The sequence below is a fragment of the Narcine bancroftii genome, chromosome 10 (assembly GCF_036971445.1).
Source record: "Narcine bancroftii isolate sNarBan1 chromosome 10, sNarBan1.hap1, whole genome shotgun sequence".
NCBI lineage: Eukaryota > Metazoa > Chordata > Chondrichthyes > Torpediniformes > Narcinidae > Narcine > Narcine bancroftii.
This window is the reverse complement of record NC_091478.1, coordinates 108,502,479-108,529,280: the sequence shown is the minus strand read 5'-3', so window position 1 is coordinate 108,529,280 and position 26,802 is coordinate 108,502,479. Positions and strand designations below refer to the sequence as shown.

The following is a 26,802-nucleotide window of genomic DNA, read 5'->3' as shown; positions in this document are numbered from 1 at the left end:
GCAACCTAATTGACTCGGCCAATCGAGACTTCTTCACCATTCACTAAAATCACGTGTTCCAAAGCTTGAGCCTTGTACATGAACTAACCGGGTCAACACTTAGCTGTTTAAATTCTGTCCCCTCTAGCTCCAAATCACCTAGATGTCTCTGGAACAGAAAGATACCAACCAACTCATTCCCCTTCTTATGTTCTCCCTCACCACAAATCACACCCCTGGGGAAAGAAAAAGGTTTTTAAAATACTGAAAATTCACTGGCCCGACCACCTAACCCTTGATAACTTGAGCATTTAATTCTGTTTGACATCCTTTTACCATCAGCAAGTTTTCGAAACACTACATACACATCTTTCCAGAAACAGCCTTGTTGGAGATATGTTTAACTTGCGTTCAAAATGCTCTGATACTTTTTTTAAAGATTGCATTTTTTTCTGATCAACGTGCATTGAGTATTTTGAAATAAAATAGCCTTGGGTTCAAAGATCTTGTTTCAGCACAAGGAGTCAATAAGAATGGAGGTTGTAAAGGAAAGAAGGGTTACACAGACTTGGGTATTTAGTAGGGGTGAGGGGAGCGTTAGGGTTGGACCATTGAAAGTCTCAATGCATCCCAATCATGAATTCACACTTTGACCTGCACCAAGATCCTCCTCCAGAACTTCCCTTCCCTGGAGGTCTCTTCAATGTCAGACACCTGCATCCACAACCTCATGAGTGAAGATCCTCCCAATCATTCACCTCAAACACCTCATCCTTGTGCCTCTAGTTCTTCTCTCACCTCATCCCAGTGGACAAACCTGGTTTCTATTTATCCCTTCTCTAACCCTCATCACTTTCTGTACCTCCTTCAAATGTCCCAACACTGCAGGGAATAAAGTCCCATCTGTTTAAATTCTCTCCACTACTCTTCAATCCTGAGCAATGTCCGTGTAAAGTTTATCTACACTCCATCAACCTTCCACTGAATGTTCCGCTCCAAACCACACACCCCTGGACAGGACTTGTGCATCAGCACCAATTTGGCAATTCCAACGAAGCCTCATGGAACAGACTTATTGAGATCCAGCACATAAACTGACCCTTCTACCCCCGAAACATGAGATGGAATTTTATTGTGGCCAGAGTCGGAGCGTAGAATGAAAGGAGGGATATTTGAATGAGTTGGTTAAGATAAGGAGTGTCAGAGTAAAATGCAAGTAGAATTTCCCCACTGAGGGTGGGGGAGATGCAAACCCGAGGACATGCATTAAGGGTGACAGGGGAGAGATTTTAGAGGAATATTGGAGGAATTCAGAGTTGGTGGGAATGGGGAAGGAGCTGCCAGTTGAATTGTTCAATAGTCCTAATTTTAGCGTGATCAACAATTGGACTGTACATCGAAGGGATGGGTCTGGAATGGGTGCAGGTGAGTGAGTCCTGGCAGATTAATAATTAGGTTCAGGTGAGAAGGGCCAAGGGCCTGCTCTGCTGCTCCAGTATCCTGGGGTCCTGTGGATGAGGGGGTGGGCAGAACATGACCAACAAGTCTCTCCTTGTGATCTCTGGGGTAAAAGTCTGGAGGGAGTGGACAGGGCAGGGAGGCGGGCAGGGGTTTTTTGGATGACAGAGAGTGGGGGTGGGAGGAGGACGGTACACGAAAACTTCAACCCCCTGGAATGGAAGGAAGGCCTCATCCTAGGCACTGAGGTGGCAGATTAACAGTGAGAAAGGAAGAGAATCCTTTTCCTATAGACAGGGTGGTAAAGAAGTGTGGCATTTGCAATTCATGTCCGGAGACCACATAGATTCAGGAATGTGAATTCTATTGCAATGGTCACATTAAATTCAAGGGTGGGGTCAATTGGATGGCAGTCAGGAAATAAATTAATTTGAGAGATAAAAGTAACAAGAATGCCTTGGCAAACAGGATCTCAGGTGATCTATACATCCTTGAAAAAAAGAAGTGTTGGCAAGAGTGAAGATAGAATAACTGAGGACAGAGAAATGCGGTCCCCTTCTTTTCAAAAGTAATGAGAAAATTGAGACTTTTCTTTCAGCAAGTCTTGTGCCTGTGGTTGGCCAACTACTGGAGAGGATTCTTAGACACAATTGATGAGCATTTTGTGAGGCATTGACTCTTCTGAGAGTCAGGATGGTTTTGAGTCACTGATGGTGCCCCATGAGATTAACTGTGTTCTTTAGGGCAGTAAAAAAGATAATGATGAAGGTTGGGGAGTAGGTGTGTGTATGATTTGATGAACATATTGACAAGCCTGTCTTTTTTTTTTTTAAATTTAATTTTTTATTTTTCACACCATAAATCACGTTAGCCATGATATACACTTTTTCTTTTTCACACATATACAGTGACTTTTTCTCCCCCCCACCTCCCTCCTCCCAAGCCACCCCCCCACCCCCCCCTCTCATCCATTTTAGGTATACAATCTAGGTTGCATTAAGCCAGTCAGATAATGTTGTCATTCAACAAAAATACACCAGAAATTCTACTGAGTCCATTCTTTTCTTTTCTTCTCCTTCCATCAACTTAGGTAATGTTTGTTCCCGGTAGGTTTTCGCTATTGTATTTAATGTAAGGCTCCCATACTTGTTCGAATATTTCAATATTATTTCTTAAACTATATGTTATTTTTTCTAATGGAATACATTTATTCATTTCTATATACCATTGTTGTATTTTCAAATTATCTTCCAATTTCCAGGTTGACATAATACATTTTTTTGCTACGGCTAGGGCTATCTTAACAAATCTTTTTTGTGCATCTTCCAAGTCAATTCCAAATTCTTTATTTTTTATGTTACTTAGGAGAAAGATCTCTGGATTCTTTGGTATATTGTTTTCTGTTATTTTATTTAATATCTGATTGAGATCATCCCAAAATTTTTCTACTCTCTCACATGTCCAGATTGCATGAATTGTTGTTCCCCTTTCTTTTTTACATCGAAAACATCTATCAGATACTGTTGGGTCCCATTTATTTAACTTTTGCGGTGTAATGTATAGTCTGTGTAACCAATTATATTGTATCATACGCAGCCTCGTATTTATTGTATTTCTCATCGTTCCAGAACATAATTTCTCCCATGTTTCCTTTTTTATCTTTATATTTAAATCTTGTTCCCATTTTTGTTTAGTTTTACCATTTGTTTCCTCATTCTCCTTTTCTTTCAGTTTAATATACATATTTGTTATAAATCTTTTGATTAGCATTGTATCTGTAATCACATATTCAAGGTTACTTCCCTCTGGTAAACTCAAATTGCTTCCTAATTTATCTTTCAAGTAGGATCTCAGTTGGTAATATGCCAGCGCTGTATCTCCAGTTATATTGTTCTTATCTCTCATTTGTTCAAAGGATAAGAATCTACTTCCTGAAAAACAATTTTCTATTCTTTTAATCCCTTTTTTTTCCCATTTTCTAAAGGAAAGGTTGTCTATTGTAAAAGGGAGTAGCTTATTTTGCATCAATATTAGTTTTGGTAATTGATAATTTGTTTTATTTCTTTCTACATGAATCTTCTTCCATATATTGAGGAGATGGTGTAATACTGGAGAAGTTCTATGTTGTACCAATTTTTCGTCCCATTAATATGTGTTCAGGTATCTTTTCCCCTATTTTATCTAATTCTAATCTCGTCCAGTCTGGTTTTTCCCTTGTTTGATAAAAATCTGATAGGTACCTTAATTGTGCAGCTCTATAATAATTTTTGAAGTTTGGCAATTGTAAGCCTCCTTGTTTATACCATTCTGTTAATTTATCTAGTGCTATCCTCGGTTTCCTTGACAAGCCTGTCCAAGGTAACAACATGGTGATGGAGAGGATGCAGATTTGGGTGGCAGATGGAGCTCAATGTGTGAGGGGGATGAATTTTGGAAAGTCAAATTGGAACGATGATTACATATTTAATGGCAGGAATTTTAACCACGGGGAGAAAGGGTGCAAGGCAGAAAAGGATGAGATGTCATGATGTTTACAACATCGTGGATTGAAGGGTCTACACTGTACCGTCGGGGTTCTTTTCCTTTGGTGACACTGAATTTGAAGATTCTACGATGGAAAGGACGTCATTGTGAGCAACAGAGAACAAACCAACTTAAACGACGACAGCAGCATCATCTCTGACCTTCATCATACTTACCACTGCCTCACCATCCATGCAAAACCATGCAGACCCACGAGGAGAGTTTGCACAAGCCCAGTTGGATGTCCATTGGCAAACAGGTTCATTGGAGGGGACCAGTCCGAGTCAAGGGGATGCTCCACATGCAGCCAAACTTGCCCCATGTGACCACGGAAGATTGGACTCCCTGGTCAATATCAAGGCACAATTGCTACACCAATTTGTTAACTTGCTCCACACGACTCCCTCTGCAGCAATCAGGACAACAAGCCAACATGATAAGCTGATTTATAATCAGCTTGAACACAGAGAGCATGATATTCGTGGCTGTTGGTTGGATACGTGCATTTGCACATTTGAGGAGGACATCCAAATGGGTGGAGTTGTGAGTACGATGAGCTAGAAGGGAAATTCGGACCAACTTGGGTTTTGTCTCTGGAGTGTCATGTCAATTAAAGACTGATGGCATTTTCAACAACAAGGCATTGTCAGGGTGGACAAGCATGTAATTTCCCTGGGATAAAAATATATAATGGGGACACGCCTGCCTGTGTCCTCCAGTCAATATTCAAAATCAAAGTTGGAACACATGATAGATTAAATACAAAAAGGGTATCCTGGATTGATCACAATTCCAGGACCTGGGGTTTGACTGGGTGGGGCAGGGTGTCGTTCCTTTCCACCACAAGCAACAAATCCAAATCATTGCGTATGTTCTTGATGGACGTGGGCATTTTCTTGGCAAGATATCAAATAAAGACTGAGTGTTTCAAATGAGGATTAGGGTGAAGATGTTGACACCTTGTTTATTTGGTCATTCTCCATGGCTCTTTCCTGGGAGGGCTCAACTCAACACATGAAACAATCCATTAAATTTCAGTGGGTTCCAACACATCTGAGAAACAGTGATATTTGGAGGTGAATGGTTCTCCTTACACATTTGCTAAATGCTGAAATCCAGGAGAAAGAGAAAAACCTTCACAATTCCACTCGGTTCTCATATTAAATCTCAGAGCAGAAGCGGACCATTTTTCCCACAGGGTCTGCTCTGCCGTAAAAAACACACGGCTTGCCTGACTGCCTCAATATCAACCAACCAATCACCTACTGGAAGAGGTCAATGTGTCAGGCAGCATCCAGGGAGAGAAATGCAATCAAAGTTTAGGATCAGGACCCTTCGTTGAGGTTGACGTGGGAAGGGGTCAATCTCAGGGCAAAGCTTGATTGGTAAGGTGTGGGAGAAGAGGTACCGAAGGTACACGGATACTGGTCAAGACAGGTGAGAGGTGGGACCAGGGGAAACCTGGCATAGTGGGCAGACAAGGTTTAAAACTATGTAGACCAGAACAGGTGAAGGAGAGATCAAGCAGTGGGACTGCACTGGGGAGGGAGATACCTTCAATTGGAAAATCCCATTTTCATGCTGTCAGTGTTAAGGCTATTGAGGAAGTTTTCAAGTTGTTCCTCCAATTGACATTTCACTCATGCTGCAGGTGGGCAGTGCCAAGGAAAAACATGAATGCCTGGCCATTCTGATTCAAATGGGTGGTGGCTGGGAGTTGTCGCTTGCACCCATCCTTCCAGAGAGACTGGGAAAGGTGCGCAACTCTGGGGGAGGAAGTAAATTGGTCACCAATTCCCATGGAGGATGTCTCCTGAAAGGGTTAGGGTTTGAAGCAGTCCAAGTCAATTTGAGGATGCTGTGAAATTCTACTGCAAGGTTAACATTATCCATTTCTGCATGGGTACAAGAGGCAGCACTAATCCGGTCATCAATGCAGCAGGGAAAGTGTTGGGGAATGGGACCAGATTGGAACAGGGATTTTTCCAGAGGTGGATCAAAAGGTGGGCATGGGACACATGATGCTCTCTGGAGGGCTGAAACTCATGCAGAACCACATCACATTGACTTGGACTGCTTCCGACTCTTGTCCGACCCAGGGTGATGTGAATCGTGAATGAGGAACTTATTCCTTCTCGATTGCCTTCAACTCGACAGCACGAATGGATTTTCCAATTCCAGGTAATGCCTGCTCAATTCAGCTCAAAGCTTCACCTTCGCCTCATCAGCTCAGGGACTCGTACCTCTCAAACCCGCCAAATAACCTCACTGATTGCCAATCCCACAATTCCCATCTGTTCAGCACCATCCCATCCCTCAACATACCCCCTTTCGTGTCTGCCGAGTTCCTCTTCCCACTTCAGTCTCAATGGGGATTCGCGACCCGAACGTTGACTGACCATTTCTCCCCATGCATGCTGATCAACCTGCTGAGTAGCTTCAGCTTCATTGCTCCAAATTTTACTGGTCAAGCGTGATCATATTGAAGGGAAGAGCAGACTCCTGGATTGTTTTCAGCATTCAGCAAGAAATCTAGCACCGTTCACACCACACATCACTTTCAAGTCAATTGGAACGTCACCAAGAAAGGTAGCCATGAAGAAAACAGGACAGTGCCAGTTCGATAACAGCAGGAATATTGTACAGGGGAACAATAATAACTGGATCTCAACACAGAAATAAGCTGTCGTGCAAAACCGGATGGACCCACGAGGAAATGTTTTGTCAATAGACTGCAAACTGCTCCCAGCAGCTTCATGTCAATTTTCCCAAAATTAAGAGAAACATGCCCACAAATCTCTTCCCGTTCACAATCTTTTCAAGCAAATAGTTTCCTCCAAACCAAAGTAACATTTCTTAGGAATGCTTTTCTTACCAGCCAGTTTTCTCCTCAAATGCTCCTCCCACTTACCACAGCTCCAACACACCTGACCCTCCATCCCCACCATTTCTAAATTAGTTCTAGTGTGTTGGCTTGTTCAGTCTCAAGTTCCAGCCATTGCACAAAATTAAAGTTTTTGGATGCTTTGAGGAGAAAGGTTGAAGGACACTTACCGAGTTTCCTGTGAAGTTTCTGTTTGCCGATGTCTCTCGATCAAAGCCTCCAAGTTGCACACCCACTCTGGGCCACTCTCATCATCACTGCTCCACTCCTGACTCCCTTTGTTTGAATGGAAACAGCTGTCTTGTTCATTCTACTCACCCTTCCCAGCACAGTCTCTTCCTCTCACTCACTCCAAATCTCATGTCTGGTAAGGTCCTTTAAAATCAAATTTATGAAATTAGTTTATATTTTTACATGCTGAATAAGAAACGGTTACCTTGTTCATTTCACTCACCTTTCCCAGCACAGTCTCCTCTCACTCCAAATTCCACATATCCAGAAAAGTCCTTTAAAAACAAAATTATGACATTAGTTAGTTTCTTTTTTACTTCTGGACATAACCTGCTTTCTGAAAAATGAATCTCCTTCAGAGTTTGTTTCCAAAGTCTGCAAACCATTTTGGTAAAACATGCTCGTGGTTTCTGGACTGAGAGGTGCTGGAAGTGTCATCAACATTTTTCCAAAAGTCTCCCATTGTGCTGTTTTCCAAGATTGTTTGAACATTTACTTTAGCACAGCCTTTGGTTTTTTTTTTTCAAATTTTAAAAGTTTTTTTTTACTGGCTTAATTTGGTCGGGCACTTGTTTGGATCCGTCTTGCGGGCGCAATTTGTTACTGGCTTAACTTGGTCGTGCACTTGTTTCGAGTCATCTAGAAGGCGCAGTTTGTTACCGGTTTGACTCGGTCCTACACTTTTTTTGAGACACTTGGAGGCGCAGTTTGTTACCAGTTGGTTTGACTTGGTCGTGCACTTGTTTGGAAACACCTTGCAGGCGCAGTCTGTTAGCAGTTGGTTTGACTTGGTCGTGCACTTGTTTTGACTTGCCTTATAGACGCAGTCTGTTACCAATTGGTTTGACTTGGTCGTGCACTTATTTTGAACATCTTGGAGATGCAGTTTGTTACCGGTTTGACTTGGTCATGCATTTGTTTTGATATGCCTTGCAGGCGCAGTCTGTTACAGGTTTGTTTGACTTGGTCGTGCACTTTTTATTATTTTTTTTTTTAAATTTTTTTATTTTTCACACTATAAACCATATTGATCAAGATACATACATTTTCCTTCTTAAATATATAGTGTTGTTTTCTCCCCCCCTTCCCTCCTCCCCTCCCTCCCTCCCTCACCTCCCCTCCCATTTATTTAAAGTTCAGAATATAAGATACATTAAACCCGTAAAACAATGTTGTCACTCAATAAAAATAAACGATTTGGTCGTGCACTTGATATGCCTTGCAGGCGCAGTTGGCAACTGGATCAACTTTGTCAGGCACTTTTTTTATAAAAACCTTCCAGGTTCACTTTGCAACACGTTTATCTTTGGTGGGGGGGTTCTATTTTAACCCCCAGCATTTGAAAGATTTAACCAGTGTTTCCCTGGTCCAACTTTTCAGTTCATAAACATTTTGGACACTGATTTGGATGTTTGCTCATTAATGTCATTCTTCAAACATTTTGCAAGACAGAGCCTTACCTTTTCTTGGGTGGGGTTTTCTTTGTCACCCATGAAAACACTAAAAGACCGTTTTACCTTTTTGTAGGGTTTCTGTTTCAATCCCTGCAAATAGATAGATAGTATTTTTTTTAAATTGAAACACAAACACCTATAACAAGATTAGACCAAGATTACATCTGCACATTTTGCAAAAACCCACCATTGCTTTTTTTAAAATATTAAACGACACACTTCAAGCAAATCACAGGCATGGCTGTATTTTTTAAAACATACACACAACTGACAGCTGCCGGCCTTGGATTTTTTTGAAACCCCAAACTCATCATGTGAAAGTTAACCATATAACCTCTTAAAGCACAGAACAGGCCAGTTCGGCCCTACTAGTCCATGCCGTAGCAAATCCCCACCCTCCTAGTCCCACTGACCAGCATCCGGCCCATACCCCTCTAGTCCCCTCCTATCCATGTAACGATCCAGTCTTTCCTTAAAAGTAACCAATGATCCCACCTCGACCACGTCTGCCGGAAGCTCATTCCACATCCCCACCACCCTCTGCGTAAAGAAATTTCCCCTCATGTTCCCCTTATAATTTTCCCCCTTCAATCTTAAACCATGTCCTCTAGTTTGAATCTCCCCCTTTCTTAATTGAAAAAGCCTATCCACATTTACTCTGTCTGTCCCTTTTAAAATCTTAAAACACCTCTATCAAGTCCCCTCTCAATCTTCTACACTCCAGAGAAAAAAGCCCCAGTCTACACAACCTTTCCCTGTAACTCAGACCCTGAAATCCTGTCAACATTCTCGTGAACCTTCTCTGCACTCTCTCTATTTTGATGGCCTTGAAAACATCACATTCACGTTTTGCAAAATAGCTCATTTCTCCTTGTATTGTTTCAACTCTGCATCTATGTTCTGCAATAAGCAACCTGGCTTTCTCTGCACTTTCCAAGCATCGCCTCAGATTTTATTTTGAAGATCTCATGCAGTTATTGCCACATGCTCGATTCAGTATTTTGTGACTGAAACCCTCCATTCCGTCAGTTTTGCAACATGCTTGTTTTTGGGGTGCCTTTCTGACCTTGCACATTTTTTGCAGCAGGAGATTGGACAGGGTTTCTCTGAACCTCACTCTCTTTGTGTTTGTGCTTTTTGAACATCGCACACATTCTCAAAACTAGGATGGCATTTGTGGTGTTGTTAGTTTTAAAAGTCATCACCATTATTGGTGAGAAAAACTTGGGGTTTCAAAACACGATCAACAAGACATAGATCTTGCAAAACATTTTTGGTGTATTTACATTTTTAACACAAGCACATTCTTACTTGTTCTTGAGGGGAGCTTCTTTGTTGAAAGCCCTGCAAATATATTTTACAGGACAGAACCATACCGGAGCATTGTCAACTCTGCAAACTTAAACCAAAGGTTAACCCACTTCAAACATCCTATTAATACATTTCAATTGTGCCAACTCATCATAATTGTGAAAGTGAGAAACTTGCAGCCCTCCTAAAGCACATTTCCAAGTCAGTTTCTGCAATGGCACCTTTGCCATTTTACCTTTCCAAAACAATTTTTGTGGAATTCTGCATGGAATGGACTGAGAAGTATTGAATACGGGGAAAGACACTCACATCCGATTAACATTATTGGAAAATTGTATTATCTCTCCTGATCTAAATGGAAAAAGCCTTTGCATTTATACTGTCCATTCTCCTCAATTTTGTAAACCTCCATTAAATCTCCCCTCAATTTTGTAAACCTCCATCAAATCTCCCCTCAATTTTGTAAACCTCCATCAAATCTCCCTTCAATTTTGTAAACCTCCATCAAATCTTACCTCATTCTTCTCCACTAAGTCCTTACCTGTTTAATCTTTCCCTGTCAATCAACTCCTGAAGACAGCACCATCCTAGTCAACCTTCTCTGTCCTCTTTTCCATCTTACCGATATCCTTCCTACAGTTTGGCAATCAGTACTGCACACAATACTCCAAATTTGGCCTCACTAATGTCATAGACAATAGACAATAGGAGCTGGAGTAGGCCATTTGGCCCGTCGGGCCAGCACCGCCATTTTAGATCATGGCTGATCATTACCATCAGTACCCCTTTCCAGCCTTATCCCCATAACCCTTAACTCCGTTACCCACAAGAGTCTTATCTAACTCTCTTTTGAACATAGTCAGCGAATCCGCCTCTACCACCCTCTGTGGCAGAGCATTCCACAGATTCACACTTCTCTAGGTAAAAAAATGCTTTCTCATCTCCAGACTAAAGGGCCTACCCTGTATTCTTAAACTATGCCCTCTAGTCCTCGTCTCCCCCATCATTGGGAACAAGTAATCAGACATCACCTTGTCTATCCCCCTGATGATTTTGTCTACCTCAATCATGTCCCCCCTCATCCTTCTAAACTCCAATGGATACAAGTCCAGTTTTTCTAGCCTTGCTGCATATGACAACCCTGCCATCCCTGGAACTAACCTTGTAAATCTGCGCTGCACACCCTCTATAGCTAGTATGTCCTTCCTCAAGTTTGGAGACCAGAACTGGACGCAATACTCCAGGTGGGGTCTCACCAGGGCCCTGTATAACTGCAGAAGGGCGTCTCTGTTCCTATACTCCAATCCCCTCTTTATGAAAGCCAACATTCCATTTGCCTTCTTCACATCTTTCTGAACCTGCATGTTAGCCTTATGTGATCGGTGAACAAGTACACCCAGATCCATTTGCACTTCCCCACTCCCTAGCTTGTCTCCATTTAAATAATACTCAGCTTTCCTATTACTACCCCCAAAATGAATAACCTCACATTTGTTCACATTAAAATTCATCTTCCATTTAGCCACCCACTCCTCCAGCATGTCCAAGTCCCTCTGCATTTTCCTGACATCCTCCTCACACCGCCACCCAGTTTAGTGTCATCTGCAAATTTGCTCATGTTATTTATAATCCCCTCATCCAAATCATTAACATAAATTACAAGCAACTGAGGACCCAACACCGATCCCTGAGGCACTCCACTCGTCACATCCTGCCATTTTGAAAAAGACCCATTTACTCCAACCCTTTGTTTCCTATCTCTTAACCAATCTCCTATCCATGTCAGCACCTTATCTCCAATACCATGCTCCCTGATCTTGCCCACTAGACTCCCGTGCGGTACCTCATCAAAGGCCTTCTGGAAGTCCAAATACACCACATCCACTGGCTCTCCCGAGTCCACCCTCTTTGTCACATCCTCAAAAAATTCCAGAAGGTTAGTCAAGCATGACTTACCCTTAAGGAATCCATGCTGACTAGCCCTTATACTATTATTACTGACTAAGTGTTCTGCTATTTCTCCTTTTATGATGGACTCCAATATCTTCCCCACCACTGATGTCAGGCTAACCGGTCTATAATTTCCCGTTTTCTCCCTCCCTCCTTTCTTAAAAAGCGGCACCACATCAGCCACTCTCCAATTCTCAGGGACCTCCCCGGAATCTATGGAACTTTGGAAAAAGTCGACCAGTGCCTCCACAATTTCCATAGCCACCTCTTTAAGCACCCTAGGATGCAGCCCATCAGGCCCTGGGGTTTTATCAGCCCTCAGTCCCAACAATTTAATCATAACCTCCTGCTTCTGGATCCGGATATCCATTAGATCCCCTACCTCCCCAGTAAAGTTCCCCAAGTCTCTTGGTACCGCATGACCACTACCCCCTAACTGACTATAACCTATATCCTCCTTGGTGAAGACAGTTGCAAAGTATTTGTTAAATTCCTCTGCCATCTCCTTGTTTCCGGTAATAATTTCACCCTTGCCCATTTTCAAAGGGCCAATTTTAGACCGAACCAATTTCTTCCTCTTCATATACTTAAAAAAGCTTTTGCTATCCTCCGCAATATTATCTGCTAATTTCCTCTCGTACTTCATTTTCCCATCTCTTATGGCTTTCTTAGTTACCCTCTGATGTTCTTTGAAGGTTTCCCAATCCTTTAATTTCCCACTCCGCTTCGCTATCTTATAATTACTCCCTTTGGACTTGATAATGCACTTGATTTCCTTAGTTAGCCAGGGCTGCCATTTCCATCTCCTAGAGCCTTTCCTCCACTTTGGAATAAATTTGTCCTGAATCCTGTGAAAAATGTCCATAAAAACCTGCCATTTTTCCCCAGTTGTCCTCCCAGTTAGTGTATCTTCCCATTTTATTTTGGATAGCTCCTCCCTCATAGCTGCAAAATTCCCTTTATTTAACTGAAGTACAGATGCTTCCGACTTCCTTTCCATTTCCCTTTCTAATTGCAGCTTAAAAGTAACCATACCATGGTCACTATTCCCTAATGGCTCCCCTACATCAAGGTCACTTATTAAGTCTGCGTCGCTGCACAGCACCCAGTCCAGAATCGACTTCCCTCTGGTAGGTTCCTCCACTAGCTGTTCCAAGAAAGTATCTCGTAGACATTCTATAAACTCGCTCTCTTGTGTTCCTGCCCCCATCTGATTATCCCAGTCCACCTTCATGTTGAAGTCCCCCATAACTACCGTATTGCTACCACTTTGACATGCCACTCTTAATTCCTGATTTATACTATTACCGATATCTGAGCTATTTTTCGGAGGCCTGTAAATGACCCCCATTATATTCCTCTTGCCCTTGCAATTTCTTAATTCAATCCAAACAGACTCTACCTCACCTGTTTCAATGTCCTTCCTTTCAAACGCCTGAATCTCATTTCTTACCAACAGAGTTACCCCACCTCCTCTTCTTAACTTTCTGTCCTTTCTAAAGGACGTGTACCCTGGAACATTTATTTCCCAATCCTGCCCTTCCCGCAGCCATGTCTACGTTATTCCGACAATGTCATAACCTCCCATTGCCATTTGCGCCTCAAGCTCATCCATTTTATTCCTTACACTCCTTGCATTCATACACAATACCTTGATGCCATACCTCCTTTCTCCCTCCACCTTGGTTCTTGGTGCATTCGTTCTTATTCTCCTATCACTTTTAGCTCCCTAACATCCCAGCTCCTGTACTCAATACTTTCATCAATGAAGGGAAAGATGCCAAAAGGTTTCTTCACAACCCTGTCCATCTGTGAGGCCACTTCCTGAGAATTTAGTCCTGTATTCCCAGATCCCTTTGTTCCTCTGCACCCCTCAGTGCCCATCCATTGACTGTGTATGTTCTATCGACCCCCTCACACTTTTCTGCATTAAATTCCATCTGCCACTTTCTTGCCCATTTTTCCAGAGGTCTCTGCAAGCTTTCCTTGTTGTCCATAGAGCCTCCAATCTTTTGAGTCCTCAGCATGCTAATCCCGGTCGTTGATGTAGACAACTATGGTCCCAGCACCTATCCAAGGCACACCACTGGTCACAGGCCTCCAGTCATCTCCTCCCACCATCACCTCCCATTCAGCCAATTTGGACCCATACCCCCTGAGCACAAGCCCTCCAAAATGTTGTGGACACAGTCCAGGACATTACAGGCAAAACCCTACCCAAGATGGATAAAAATATGAAGGGAACATTGCTGACAGAAAGCAGCAGCAATCATCAAGGATCCACACCACCCAGCACACACTGTTCTCACTGAGACCTTCAGTCTAGAGGGACAGGTGCCACAAGACTCCAGAAACAGCTGCGAATGACCCCCTACATCTGGAAATAAACCTGTTTTCATTTCCCTTGTCAATTTCCCTCAATGTAGTGAACCTTCATCAAATCTCCCCTCATTCTTCAACACCAAGGAATAACGCCCGAATATAGAGCCCTTGAATAATGTTTTGCTGTAACATTCATTTAAAAGGTGTGAAGAATGGATTCGTTCCTGTAGTTCCCCGGTGTGGACAGCAGATGGTAGCATTGGTCCTGAATACGACCTCATGCAGTATCCAGTTTTAACACGAGGTAGAGGTTCACAGCAGTTCCCATTTGATTTTCCAACAGTTGATGGTGGGACAAGACCATTGGGACAGGACTTGGAGGTATTAGGGATGGTGTGGAAGGTTTCTGTGGGTGAGGAGAGGACGTGGAGGGTGCAGAAGGTTTCTGTGGGTGAAAGGAGAGGACGTGGAGGGTGCGGAAGGTTTCTGTGGGTGAAGGGAGAGGATGTGGAGGGTGCGGAAAGTTTCTGTGTGTGAGGAGAGGACATGGAGGGTGCAGAAGGTTTCTGTGGGTGAGGAGAGGACGTGGAGGGTGCAGAAGTTTTCTGTGGGTGAAAGGAGAGGATGTGGAGGGTGCGGAAAGTTTCTGTGGGTGAGGAGAGGACGTGGAGGGTGCAGAAGGTTTCTGTGGGTGAGGAGAGAACGTGGAGGGTGCAGAAGGTTTCTGTGGGTGAGGAGAGGACGTGAATGTGTTGTGGATGATGCGGAAGGTTTCTGTGGGTGAGGACAGCAATATTGACAGGATGCAGAGCTGGTGGAGAGTTAAAGATCAAGGCAGACAACAAAGTTAATTTCAGGATCCTTCACTGTGGAAGGAAGGGGGACCACCCTGTTATACAAATCTATAGATAGGTCTTGGTTGCCTTGAAGATTGCTGGGGAGGTTTAGGGGGCATGTGGTGAGCTGGGCTTCAGTCAGGGGGTGGAGTTCAAGAACCACGAGATCATGTTGCAGCTCAACTCAACGATGGTTGAACTGCACTTGTTCTGTTCTGGCCACCACATTAGTGACTAAGAATACATCCCAAACCCATTCAGTGGATGGAACATACTCTGTCCAGAGATCAGTGACTCTTGGGAATTATACAGGAATTGGTCTGGGATTTTGCTGATTTGTTTTAATTCTGAAGGACCTGAATCAGCAAGGATGCAGTCGCTGGTGGTTTGCACAGTGTGGAAGGTTGTTGCAGGATACATCAGGACAGACAGGATGCAGAGATGGGCAGAAAAGTGGCAGATGTGATGTATTTTAAAAGGTCAGATTTCTGATTTATCGTCAAAGCACATACCTGGCGTCATATACAGTCCCAAGATTCCCATTGCCCGCAGGCACGGCAAAACGACCACTAATTAATTGTGCCAAACTGTAATCAACCAACTGCAATCCAGAGAACAAAAAGAAACCTCAATAAAGTGCACAAGCAAGAGTCCGCAAATCAGTTTCAGTCTCTCATTGAAGGGTAGCAGCTGTTCCTGAACTTGGTTGTTCAATTCTTGTGGCCCCTATACGTCTTTCCTGATGGTAGCAGCAAGAACAGAGCGTGTGCTGGGTTTTTGATCATTGCTGCTGCCCTCTGACAGCAGTGTTCCCTGGAGACTTAGGGTTAGGGGAGAGTTTTGGCTGGAACATCTTGGGCTGTGTCCACTACCTTTTGGAGGGCTTTTCGTTCAGGGGTTTTTAATGTTTCCATACCAGATCCCTCCATAAATCTTCGTCCGCGAAGCCAAGCCAAAGAAGAAATACCAGACCATTATGCAGCTGGTCAGCACACTTTCCACCACACCTCTGTAGAAATATGCCAGGGTTTCTGATGTCAAACCACATTCCAAACCTCAACTCAGTGGTTCTCAGCCTTTTTCTTTCCACTTAGCTCAACAGGCCCCATGTCATCAGTGCTCTGTGATTAGTAAGGGATTATTTCAGGTGGAAAGAAAAAGTTTGAAAACCACTTTTCTCTTTTTTCTTTGGCTTGGCTTCGCGGACGAAGATTTATGGAGGGGGTAAAAAGTCCACGTCAGCTGCAGGCTCGTTTGTGGCTGACCAGTCCGATGCGGGACAGGCAGACACGATTGCAGCGGTTGCAAGGGAAAATTGGTTGGTTGGGGTTGGGTGTTGGGTTTTTCCTCCTTTGCCTTTTGTCAGTGAGGTGGGCTCTGCGGTCTTCTTCAAAGGAGGCTGCTGCCCGCCAAACTGTGAGGCGCCAAGATGCACGGTTTGAGGCGTTATCAGCCCACTGGCGGTGGTCAATGTGGCAGGCACCAAGAGATTTCTTGAGGCAGTCCTTGTACCTTTTCTTTGGTGCACCTCTGTCACGGTGGCCAGTGGAGAGCTCGCCATTGACTGTTTCATAACTCCAAAGGAAATAGGCCAATGGCAATTTTTCAAGCAAAATATTTCAGTAACATTTGGGTCCAGAGCAGTGATCATCAACCTTCCCTTCCCACTCACATCCCACCTGAAACAATCACAGAACACCAATAGCCAAGGGAATACTTACAGTGGTAATGTGAGTGAAAAGAAAAAGGTTGGGAACCACTGCCTTAAGTGGTTAATGTCACCATTCTTAACAGTGCAGAAGAACAGGGGGAGCTTGGTGTTCAAATACATAATCTTTCAAGCTTGTCACTCAGCGAGTAGTTCAGAAAGCTTGTGGTCTGCTGGCCTTCATTGAGTTCAAGAGCCGAGGTCATGCAGCATTTCAACAAAACTGAGAACAAGTTGGAATATTGTTCTGTTCTAGGTAGGATGCATTATGGAAATGATGCAGAAGTTTGTTGAACTCCAGGTCACTGAGGCTTGAGGGATGAATGACGGAAGTTTCCAGAATGTAATCTCACCAACAAGGTTGGAGAAAGGTGGGTCAGTGACAATCAGGAGAAGGACAGGCTGTCAATGCAGGGCTCCCCTGTGGCTGTTCTCTTCAATAACATCCCATTTTGGATCATGTTGGAGGACAAACTGTCAGGGACAAGCCATGGCTGTCAGGTCTCTGGAATAAAGCCTGGCCTTGAGGTCAAGATGAGAAGGGAGGATGGGAAGAGGAAGGCTGTGTTGAGAGGAGATGACAGTGAGGTGGGGGAAGGATGGAGTTAAGAGGTTCTGTGGAAGAGAGGATCCCAGGTGGTTTGTTCCCAAGTGGATGAATAAACCACCTGGGATGACCCATGACACGGATAGGAATGATGCTGAAGTCCTGCTAAGATTTCATGGAGCTCGGAGTGAAGTGGAAGCTCAGGACCCCCAGGGATGAAATCTTGGGTTTGCTTCCTGTGTCATGAGCTGGAGAGGTTAGAAATAAGGACAATGCGGCTTAACATGTGGCTTCAGAGATGGGGCAGGAGGAAGGATCAGATTTTTGGATAATTGGGTTCATCCAGGGAAGGTGAGACCTTGACCAGGACAATTTGCTTCAGAACTGGAAGGGGGTGAATATCCTCTCAGGAAGGTTTGTGCTTTTTACTCTGGGTGGGTGGGTGATGGAAAGGTTTTTGCAAATTTCTTGAATTTCTGAGCAAGGACAGATAGTGGGAGCATGGGGGAGCATAGCCACATGGGAGGAATGCCGATATACAATTCTCTTAAAGGTGTCACAGATGGTCAGAGGAATGAGGAAAGCATTTGGCATCTTGACCTTCATCATTAAAAATAGATAGTACATGAGTTGGGATGTTATGGTGAGGTTGTACAAGACATTGGTAAGGTCACATTTGGAGTATTGTGTGCAGTTCTGGTCACCAAACTGCAGGAAGGATACCAGCAAAATCAAGAGGGCAGAGAAGATTTACTGGGATGTTGCCCGGACGTCAGGGACTGAGTTACAGGGAAAGGTTCGACAGGGTCGGGACTTTATCCCCTGAAGATTTACTGGGACATTGCCCGGACGTCAGGGACTGAGTCATAGGGAAAGGTTCGACATGTTAGGGCTTCATTCCCTGGAGCATTGAAGAATGATGGAGGAATTTAAAATTATTTTGAGTATCGACAGAGTAAATGCAGGTTGGTGAGATTCAGACCAAAGGACATGGATGAAGGGTGAAAGGGGATAATTGGGGGAACATTAGCAGAAACCTGTGAACAGAGTAATGGGTGCATGGAACAAGTTGCCAGCATAAGTGGTGAATGTGGGCACATTTAAGCATTTAGACAGGTACAGGGTCGGCTGTGGACTGGGTGCAGGTCAGTGGGACAAGGCAGAAGAATAGTTCAGCTCGAATCAGAAGGGCCAAAGAGCCTGTTTCAGTGCTACAATGTTATAGGGTTCTATGGGGACTGTGGGATTTGGGTAGCCCAGGTCCATGAGGTGCAAGGACCCATTGTGCAAAGTACAAGATGGAAAATAAAATTGGTGAATCCATAAACACCACCTCACATTTGTATTTTTAAAATATTATTTACAGGACTTGTTCATTACAATCTGGCACCTGTTAGGCATAAAATTGCTCCTGTGAAACATTTCATGACATGCTCTTCACCTGATTCTGAGTGAAGACCATGGTCTGGTGACTGTATATTTGAACACAGAACATTTTACCACTTAACTGTGCATTCATACCAAAACCACAGACTAAAGTTTAAACAGCAACATGCCAGAACAAACGCACCTTGCACAAATGCCCCACTTCTCTTGCACTTCCCGTGTCTCTAAAGGTGGAAAATACTCGGCCAAACTCCGACACTTTAACAGGTTTGACTTGCCCTTCAAGAAGACTGCACCAAGCCAAAAATATCCCAAGCCATTACTCCAAATCAAAGCAATATATTCAAGGTGTTTTACCAGTGACACTGCAATCAGCCACATGGAAAATGCCAGCTTGTACCGTTAAAATATTCAGCAAACACACAACTTAACAACATACAGAAAGATGCCACTGTGATTGGAGTCATCCATCGGCCCCCAAATAGCCCTCAGGACAGAGGAGCAGTTAAACTGGCAGATTTGGGAATGGTGCAGGAAATACAGGGTTTCAAGATATGGGTGACTTCAACTTCCCTAATATTGGCTGGCACCTGCTGACTGCAAGAGGGATAGATGGGGCTGAATTTTTGTCAGGTGGATCCTCGACACAGTTTGTGGACTGGCTGAGGAGAGGTCATACAAGATCTGGGGAATGAACCTGGTCAGGTGGTGGACCTCTCAGTGAGGGAAGAGTGAGCACAACTCCCTTAGCTTGTGGAAAAAGGAAAAGATGGTAGGAAAAGGGTATCATGGCTGATGAAACAGGTCAGGCAACTAGTTGAAAAGAAGGAGGAAGCAAACATTAGATATCAGAAGCAGGAAGAGCTCATGAAAATTATGTGGAAGCCAGGAAGGCGCGAGAAGGCCTTGGTGCGAGAAGGCCTCAGCCTGTGGAATCAAGGAGAACATCAAGGTGATCTATGCATAGGTGATGACGAGAATGAAGGTGGGGCCACTAAAAGATAAGGGAGGTCCTGAATGAAAACTGTCAAATAAGAGAAAGGACCTTGGTCATGGTGAGCTCGAAATTGAACATGCCTGTGTGCTCGACAGTGTGGAGATGAAGGAAGAGGAAATGTTGGATCTTCTTAAAAACATCAAGATTCAGGAGTCCCCAGGAGCTGACCCAATATCCCCAGGATGCTGTGGGAAGTGAGACCTAGGACCTTTCAATCTTCTTTGGCCGCAGGAGAGGTGCTGGTGGTTTGGAAAATGGCAAATGCCATTTTGTTTTGAAAAAGGTCAAGGGGAGAATCCTGGGAATTATAGACCAGGATTGGATTGATGAGCATTTGGAGAAATACAGACTACTCAAGGACTGTCAGCATGGCTTTGTGCCTCATGAGTCTAACTGAGTTTGTTTGCGGGAGGTAACAGAGGAAATGAATGAGGGTAGGCTGGTTGATGTGGTCTACGTGGATTTTAGCAAGAATTTGACAAGAGAATAATTTGACCTGGGATCAGGGTCACTTTATCCTGTAGTAAGAAATCAGAGAGCAGTGGAGTGCCGCAGAGATCTGTTCTGGGACCCCTGATCTTGGTAAGTTTTAGAAATGACCTGGATGAAGAGGCAGAAGGATGGGTCAGTAATACAAAGGTGATACAAAGGTTGGAGTTGAAGGTTATCGAAGGTTACAAGAGAATAAAGACAGGATGCAGAGTTGGACAGAAAAATAGCAGACGGGCTTCAACCTGAAGTGTGAGGTAATGCAGTTTGGAAGGACAAACCAAAAAGCTGGGTACAGGGTTAATAGTCAGTTACTTAAGAGTGTGGATGAACAGAGGGACCTTGGGGTCAAAATCCATACACCTCCAAAAGTTACCACACAAGTCCGTAGTAGAGTTAAGAATGCCAATTGGACACTGAGTTTTGTTTGTAGGGGGATTGAATTCAGGAGTAGAGAGATCACATTACAAGTCTACAAATATTAAGGGGATAGTGTTCAGTTCTGGTCACCTCATTAAAGGAAGGATGTGGAGATGGCAAAGGAGATTGACCAGGTGAAATGAGAGAAGCTTTTCTGTTTAGAGAGAGAGTTGAGGGTCACTGAAACATCTTGCCTGGGGAAGCAGAATTATTGGGGGGCATTTAAGAAACCTTTTAAACACATTCATGAACAAAAAAAAATAGTGGGCTATGGTTTATTATATGATCAGCACAGTATCAAAAGGTGAATGACCTGTACTGTTATATCATTCTATCATAGCTTTCACCAATACCTTTCTCACCAATTTAACAGAACATTAAAACCAGGTTTCCTACCTCCTTCTGGTTACAAACATCTTTCCACTTCCACAACTGGGCCAACCTCCCATTTTAAGCCCATGAACTCCTGTCACCTCATCAACAACTGCTCAGTCCCTTAATTGATGCTGCCTTGCCATTGGCCACAACTGTGGAGGCAGGAGGCAGCCCCTTGCTGGAATGTCCAACCACAATGAGCTGGAAGATCTCCCAGGTGTTCCTTTATGCGAGAGGTGATGGTCGTCCACATTCCAGCAAGGGGCAGCCTCCTGCCTCCACAGTTGTGGCCAATGGCAAGGCAGCATCAATTAAGGGAAATGGGAGGCTGTTTTATCAGATGGGTTTTAAACAGGAAAGTTTCTCCAGGGTGCCTGTAGAGATATAAATGTAAGTGAAGGTGAATAAATGCTAGTTTGTTTTCTTTGAATTGTTGGTCAAAACAATTCAGTTTCTGTTAGTGACTGAATGCTTCAACATTGGGTGGACAATCTTTTTTAAAACTCATGTTCCACCTTCAGTGTTCCCTCCGCCACAAGTGGTTTGTGTTCAGTTAAGAATTGAGTGCAAAGAAAAACATTAAAAACAGAATATGCCCTTATTTCATTAATCAACAGAATCTTCCCAAAAATAAGGACAATCCTCCATTTTTCTTATCCATGTGTTTGTTTAAGAATCTCTTAAATGCCCCAAATGTTTCCTTCTCCACCATTCCCAGCAAGAAATTCTAGGCACCAACTATGGTTTCTTTAAAAAAAACAAGTCCCTGATATCTCCCCTAAACTTCTCTCCCATCACTTTGTCTAGATGTCTTCTGTTTTGTTTGCTCATCCTGGCTCCAGGAAGCAGATGCTGAACATCCACCTTATCAATTCCTCTTGTGATCCTGTGCCAGGGGTTTGAATTTTATTCTACAAATGTCCTACCAATAGTGTTTCCTATGCCCTTGGTTCTGTGATTAGTCAGGGTTGACTTAAAAGTTGGGGGGGGGCGGGGGGGGGGGGGGGGGCGGGGAAAGAAAGTGTTTGAAAACAATGAAATAACAAATGAAGGGCAGGGGAGTTGATGTGGGGTGTGTGGATTATAGTGAGGCCTTTGACAGGGTTGCCCAGGGTAGATTCATTCTGATAGTCATGAGGCAAAGGATCTGTGGAACCTTGGTTGTGTGGATTCAGAATTAATTTGCCTGCAGAAAGAGGTTCTCAACCTTTATCTTCTCACTCACCTACCACCTTAAGTAATCTCTGAACATTAAGGGTTTGCTTCATGTGGTAGGTGAGTGGGAAGGGAAGGTTGAGAATGATGGTTCTAGATTGTTCATATGATTATTTTAAAATAGGGTTTGACCTTTCTTTCCACCCACTTACCACTGCAATTCAGAGGTTCAGAGATCGTGGTGGATTGAGAGACAGGATTGCCCTCGCTGGACGGCAAGGCACCTGAATGATGATATTTTGTGTCCAAAATAGGAACTTCTCTTATTTTTGATAATTGAGCCCATGGTAAAACCTACATTTCACTTCAAGTCACACTTTCCAAGAATGTGTCGACAACATTGAGGACCAACTGTAGGCCCTGGTGTGTTCACCTTCAAGTCCCAGTAACATCCTAACAAATCTCTGCACTCCTTCAATCACATGGATTCTGCAATTTGGTGACTCGGTCCTCCAAATATGAAACATCAAATGCAACTTGTAAAAATCCCATTTAATACACATATTTTTAATATCTTCTAGGAAAAATATTCTAGGATCCATTAAGAGTGTTCAAAAGTTTAATTTTGGACCAAAATGTATATATTTTGGACAAACCCAAGTAGAATGTATAAACATTGAAAAATAGGTGCAGGATTAGGTCATTTGGCCCTTCAAACCTACCCCGCCATTCAATACGATCATGGCTGATCAGTACCCAGTTCCTGCCTGCTCTCCATACCCCCTGATCCCCTTAGCCACAAGGGCCAAATCTAACCTACTCTTGAATATTGGCAAGGAACCAGCCTCAACTTCTTCCTGCAGCAAAGAATTCCATAGACCCATCATCCTTCCAAGAGAAGAAATCTTTTCTCATCTCGGTCCTAAAAACTTTCCCCCTTCTTCTTAAACTGTGACTTCTGGTTCTGGTTTTTCCCAGCATTGCAAACAACCTACCCGTGTTTAGTCTGTCTAAACCCTTTAGAATTTTGTTTCTATAAGATCCCCCTTCAATTTTCTAAATTCCAAAGAATACAAGCCTAGTCTATCCAACCTTTCTTCATATGCAAATCCTTCCATCCCTGGTATCAGTCTAGTGAATCTTCTCTGCACCCCCTCCATGGCGAGGATGTCCTTCCTCAGATTAAAGAGGCCAAAACGGCATGCAGTACTCCAGGTGTGGTCTCACCGAGGCTGTGTACGGCTGCAGCAGGATCTCTGTACTCAAATCCTCTTGCTATGAATGCCAACATAGCATTTGCCTTCCTCACCGCCTGTTACACCTGCATGCCCACTTTCAACGACTGATGCACAGCAACACCCAAGTCTCTCAGCATCTCCTGAACAGATACCATTGAGATAATAGTCCTCTTTCCTGTTCTTTGCCTCCAAAGTGGATCAGCTCACATTTATCCACATAAAAGAACCTACTTTATTACATCCAAGACAAATCTGATAATGTCAAATTAAATTTATTTAAATTGGGTGTCAAGTATAATCGATGTAAAAAAGATTATATTGTACCAGTCTCGACCTGACATTAATAATTTTAGTTGTACTTAATGATTTTCATATTTTAACTTTCATATCAAATTCCCATTTTAATCTTGATTTATGAATTTCTAATTTAGGAGCTTTTTTTCTGAAATAACTCCATTGGCGATCACAGACAAATGAACAGAACCAGGCCACGAGGCCCATCGAGTCTGCTCCATAAATCTACACAAAGCTACTCTACACTAGTTCCAATTTTTGGCCTTTTCCCCATAATCCCTTGATGCCCTCACTAATGAGATATTTGTCTTTCTTTTTTAAAATACTCCCAGCGATCTGGCTTCCACTGCAGTATGCCGCAGTGAGTTCCACAGATCCACGACCCTCTAGCTAAAGAAGTTCTTCCTGATCTCTTTTATTTGGATAACCTCTCATTTTCAGACTATGAATAGTATTCTGCCTGTTTAATATTCTGCCTGTTTTAATAAGTTCCTTAATTCTATTCCAGAAAGGTTTCACATCATCGAGTGCAAGAAAGAGCCAACTTGCTTATGGCACCTAAAGCACCGATTTATGTGAAACACCACGAGTTCCACCTACCTACTTCCCTTGCCCATAACCCTTCAACCCCCTCGCATCCATGTACTCATATAACCTCATCTTAAATGACATAATTGACCCTGGAGCAACTTCTTCCGGTAGATCATTCCACTCAGCCACCACTCTGAGTGAAGAAGCATCCTCTTGTATTACTTCTCAAGTTTTCCCCCTTAACTTATGACCCCTTGTTCCAATCCATGCTACCCTTAGGGGAAAGAGCCTATTCACAGCTTCTCTATCTATTTATTCCCTTGATAATTTTAAATACCTCTATCAAATCCCCGCTCAACCTTCTACGCTCCAATGAATGAAGTCCCAGTCTGCTCAATCTTTCGAAATATTGCAATCCAGGCCACATTTTCGTAAAACTTTTTTGTACTCTCTCTATCTTGTTGATATCCTTCCTATAATTTGGAGACCAGAACGGCATACAATACTCCAAACTTGGCCTCACCAACACTCTGAACATCACCTCCCCAGATCCTATATTCCATGCTATGATTTATAAAGGCCAGTGTACCCAAAGCCTTCTATCTCCATGGGAATCCACCTTCAAGGAATGCTGAACCAGTCCTCCAAGATCCCTCTGTTCCTCAATGCCCTCCCCTTCACTGCATACGTCTTGGTTATTCTTCCCAAAATGAAGCACCTCACACTTACCGACATTAAACTCCATCTGCCACCTTTTCAAACAGTTCAAATCCTTTTGTAGTCCATGAAAACCCTCCTCACTCTCCACAACTCTTGAAAATAAGCAAAATGTATGACGTTATGTTAAGCTCTCTTTGAAAAATTTAATTTCACATGCATTAAATATGTACATAAATTTCTCATTCAAAAATAATGAAAAATTAATACAAAGTAATTTTTAAAAAAATTCCCCCTCCCCAACAACCCAATAGAAAATAAAGAAAACATCTGGAAAGTATATATAAAAAATTACTAAAAACTATCAAATAAAATCTAACAAATTTTCTTGATTTTAGGAGTCAGGAGGTTCAGGTTGGGCGATTACAACTTAATTCCTACAGTTTATAAATAGGATTCCCAAATCTTTCCAAAAATTTCAAATTTGTTACATAAATTACATGTAATTATTTCAAGTGTCAAGGGACTTGCAGGGTTCTCATGCAGGAAAACATAGTGGGTAAGCACCAGGTTGGATCGGCAGGAAAAGGAAGCAAATTCTATGTTGGCCTTTGTTTCAAGGGGAATAATGTATCAGGGGAGTGAGGTGTTGATGGGGCATTGAGAGACCTCATTTGGAGAATGGCGAAGTTTGCGAAGTTTATCTTAAAAGGGATGTGCTGATGTTGGAGAGAGAGCAGAGATTTACCAGGATGATACATCTCCACTCTTCGTTGGGAGTATAGAAGAATGAGAGGAGATCTCAGAAACCTTTCTGAAGCTGAAAGGATTGGACAGTAGATGTGAATAATGTTTCCCTAGGATAAAAAGACCTTGTCTTAGAATTAGAAGATACCTATTTAAAGCAGATGAGAAATTTATTTCGCCAGGTCATGGAATTTGTTGCTGGATTGTTGAGGGAGTTTAAGTGGGGGGGGGGGGGAATTAATAGGTGTTTAATGAGTCAAGGGATCAGGGAAAAAAGCCAGAATTTGGAATGAGAAGCGAGAACTGTTTAGATCAGGGGAGAGCAGACTCAATGGGCTGAATGGCCAACTTCTGTTCCTTGTGATTTGACACAATTTTAACTCATGTACATTTGAGAATTTTAACATCTATCCATATGTCCTCTGTATTTTGGATGTGGAACAATGGCTGTGCAGGAGAAGCCAGTGATTGGTTGTGGGCAACTGTCCTCAGACTGGAGGCCTGTGACGAGAGATGTTCCTCAGGGATAGGTGCTGGAACAATAATGTGGTGAATTGGATTAGCAAGTTTGCAGGTGACACCAGGAACAGAGAAGTTGTGGATAGCCAGGAAAGCTTGCAGAAGGATCTGGACCAGCTGGAGAAAGGGCAGATGGAATTTAATGCAGACAAGGGTGAGGTGTGACATTTTGAAGGGCAAACCAAGAAAAGATAGACACGGTGAACGGTCGGGCACTGAGGAGTGAGGTTGAACAGAGGGACCTGGGAAACGGGTGTCATTCCATGAAAGTGCTGTCACAGGTGGATTTCGGCAGGAATTGAAGATACCCAAGTTAACTAAAATTGAAAATTTAATTGTAAATGGGGGAAAAAAAGGGATCTATTTCAGAAATGTATTTTTTGTGACAACAGAAAATGGCTAAACCAGCTTTAGATTAAATGGGAGATTCTTCTTTAGAATTAACCCAAGAAGAATGGACTACTATGTTTGAATAGTGGATTAAATTGATTAATGTGCGATATAATTGGGTGAATTATAATTTTTCAACATCAGTTGTATTTAACTCCAGAAGAAAAAGATAAGGATTTAGTAATTCAGATTTATGTTTTCATTGTGGGATTCAAATTAATACTTTTTTTAATCTGTCTGATTGTGTGATAAAGTTAAGCCTTTGAGGATTTATTTGAAACTACTTTAAAGAAACTCTTTTTATGTTCGATCCACTGCTTTTTCTAATGCGGTATATTACAACTTGAACAACGGGATTAAGAATCGATAAATCTCAAATTGAGTTTATTCAGTTAGTATTA

At 42.9% G+C, this 26,802-nt stretch overlaps 1 long non-coding RNA gene across 2 annotated transcripts; it reads right to left on the bottom strand.

The window, feature by feature from the left end:
• Positions 1-97: 97 nt before the first annotated feature.
• Positions 98-24,903, bottom strand: LOC138745108 (uncharacterized). 2 transcript variants are annotated; one of them, XR_011346036.1, is made up of 5 exons: positions 24,818-24,903; positions 8,536-8,619; positions 7,299-7,350; positions 7,163-7,219; positions 98-215 (listed from the first exon to the last, which is right to left on the bottom strand). It is a non-coding gene; the product is annotated as an uncharacterized lncRNA (long non-coding RNA). The 2 variants fall into 2 exon arrangements; XR_011346035.1 differs by lacking the exon at positions 98-215 and having other exon boundaries at positions 4,367-7,219.
• Between the last annotated feature and the right edge of the window lie 1,899 nt (positions 24,904-26,802).